Source organism: Orycteropus afer, unplaced genomic scaffold, assembly GCF_000298275.1.
Source record: "Orycteropus afer afer isolate SDZICR_OR568_19922 unplaced genomic scaffold, OryAfe1.0 scaffold00156, whole genome shotgun sequence".
In the NCBI taxonomy this organism is placed as follows: Eukaryota; Metazoa; Chordata; class Mammalia; order Tubulidentata; family Orycteropodidae; genus Orycteropus; species Orycteropus afer.
The window spans coordinates 4,094,910-4,098,267 of NW_006921743.1; positions in this window are offsets into that span (position 1 = coordinate 4,094,910).

Sequence of the window (3,358 nt, forward strand, 5' to 3'; positions counted from 1 at the left end):
CTGTTAGTTCTTTTAGCAGTCCATGGTACTTTCAGCATTCTTCGCCAGCACCACAACTCAAAAGCATCAACTCTTCTTAGGTCTTCCTTGTAATAAGCTTACAAGACTAAAATAGAGAACTACACATGTCAATCTGTAAACAATGAGTACCAAGCAAAAAGAGGGAATAAATGGTATAATCCCAGAAATTCCAAATCGAGAAGAAGTCAAGATGATATCAATATAGGACAGACTCTTTAAAACTTTGTTGTTGTTAGGTGCCATCAAGTCACCTTCAACTCATAATGAGCCTATGCACAACAGAACGAAGCACTGCCCAGTCTCATGCCAGCCTCATGATCCTTGTTATACCTGAGCCCATTGTTGCAGCCACTGTGTCTATCCATCTTGTTACAGGCCTTCCCCTTCTTTGTAGATGCTCCACTTGATCAAGTATGATCTCCTTCAGGGAATGGTTCCTTCTGACAACATGACCAAAGTAGGTGAGACAAAATCTGGCCATTCTTGTTTCCAAGGGGCATTCTGGCTGCACTTCTTCCAGGACAGATTTGTTAGTCCTTTTAGCAGACCATGGTACTCTTAGCTTTCCTTGCCAATACCACAACTCAAAAGCATTGACTCTTCTTCAGTCTTCCTTATTCATTGTCCAGCTATCACATGCATGAGAGGCGATTGAAAATATGATGGCTTGGATTAGGCACACCTTAGTCTTCAAGGAGACAGCTTTGTTCTTCAACGCTTCAAAAAGGCTTTTTACAGCAGATTTGCCCAATGCAATATGTCATCTGATGTCTTGAGTGCTGCTTCCATTGGTGTTGATTGTAGAAATAATATGAAATCACTGACAACTTCAATCATTTCTCCATCCACCATGAAGCTGTTTATTGGACCAGTTGTGAGGATTTTTGTTTTCTTTATATTGAGATATAATCCATACTGTAGACGGTAGTCTTTAATCTTCATCAGTAAGTGCTTCAAGTCATCCCCACTTTCAGCAAGCAAAGTTGTGTCACCTGCAAGGTTGTTAATGAGCCTTCCTCCAATCCTGATGCCAGTTCTTGTTCATATAATCCAGCTTCTCAGATTATTTGCTCAGCACACAAGTTGAATAAATATGGTGAAAGGATAGAACCTAAACCCACATCCTTCTTGATTTTAAACCATGCAACAGCCCCTTGTTCTGTTCGAATGACAGCCTCCTGATCTGGAATTCCCATTCTTCTCAATGTTATCCACAATTTGTCATGATCCACACAATCAAATGCTTTTGCATAGTCAATAAAACACAAGTAAACATCTTTCTGGTATTCTTTGCATTCAGCTAAGATCCATCTGACATCAGCAATGATATCCCTCACTCCACATCCTCTTCTGAATCCAGCTTGCATTTCTGGAAGCTCTCTGTCAACATACTGCTGCAACGATTTTTGAATTATCTTCAATAAGATTTTACTTATATGTTATATTAATGATATCATTTGATAATTTCCACATTCTGTGGAATCAACCTTCTTTGGAATGGGTACAAATATGGATCTCTTCCAGTCAGTTGGCCAGGTAGCTCATAGACAGCCAGACACTGTGGGAGAGAAATCCCATGGATCAGCTAACTCAGGACCATAGTACTGGGGGACACCAGATTCAATTGGCACAAAAAAAAATACATAAAAATCTTGTTCTACAACCTACTTTGATGAGTAGTGACTGAGGTCTTAAAAGCTTTTGAACACCCATCTAAGATACAGCTAATGGTCTCCTGTCATCAGAAGCGAAGAGGAGTGAAAAATAAAAAAGGGCATTTGGTAACAATCAGCCCTAGGACATGATGGACCTCAAGATCAGAAGAACTAGATGGTGCCTGGCTACCAATACCAACCACTCAGGAAGGGAATAAAACTGGAGATCCTGGATAGAGTGAGAGGAAAAATGTAGAACAAAATCCAAAAACACAATAATGACCAGAATTACTGGTTGGATGGAGTCTGGTGGGACTCCCAAGACTATAGACATAGGATATACTTTGAGCCTGGGACAAAACACTCCCAAGGGCTGGCTCTCAGCCCAATATTAAATAAGATGTATACACATACCATTCAATCCAGGATGATGCACCCACCTACTCTATGGAGATATATCCATTGGAGCAATAGGCCATGGGACACCAGAGAGGCAATAGTCACACAGAGGAAGAGTAGGACAGACAGGAGTGCATAACTAAGAAGGGCATGGTGCCAAGGGGTTACTGTGAAGGGAGAGAAGAAGAGTGGGTTAGGGTTGGGGATGGTAATGGGGAGTGAATCTAAATGTATACAAAATGTTGAATGTAAAACAAATTCTGCTCTGTAAATTTGCACCTGTAAAAGCACAATTTAAAAAAAAATTGTGTATCCAACAAAACTGTCCTTCAAATATGGTGATGATATCAGGACATTCTCAGACAAACAAAAATGAAGGGAATTTGTAAAAACCAGACTAACCCTCCAAGAAATGCTAAAGGAACCCTTCCAACAGAAAATGAACAACAGAAGACAGCAACCTAAGATTAAGATTTGTGACAACACCACTCAAGGACCAACTCATGAGAAGAATTCTCAAATCTAAAATAAGCTTACAAAATGGAACAAATCAAATAGAGAGCATAAAGAGTATAATTACAAAACTTCCATATGGAGAGGAAATCAAGTCAAGGTCAATATGGAACAGAATGTTTTCAACTTAGGGAGATAAGATTTACTACAATGTAACCACAAAGATAATTAGTAAACTTCTAACGGAAACAAGAAATGAGAAAATCACAAGGACTTAGTAAACATGAAATTGACAATAATGAAGAAAAACTATAGGAAACTTGACAGTAACATTAACTCAGCACAGAAAAATACTTGGAACAAAGAAACCATTGGCATTACAACAAAAAATCCAGAAGAATGACAATAGTAAATTCATGGCTGTCATTAATAACACTAAATGTGAGTGGATTAAATACACCAATCTGGAGAAAGAGAGTGGCAGATTTCATAAGAAACCAAGTTCCATCAATATGCTGCCTACAAGACACTCACATTAGACACAAAAATAAAAATAAATTAAAAAACAATCAAAGAATGGAAAAAAATTATATCAAGCTAGTAGGAACCAGAAAAAAAAAAAAAAAGAGAGTGACAATATTAATTTCTGGAAAAAATAGACTTCAAGACAAAACCTAGCATAAGGAAAGGTGTCTATGATGATGAAAGTGTCAATAGACCAAAGGAACATAACAATAATAAATATCTATGCACCCAATGAAAAAGCTCCAAAAAATGTAAAGAAAACATTAACTGAATTGAAAGGAGAAATAAACAGATTGGGCAATCTG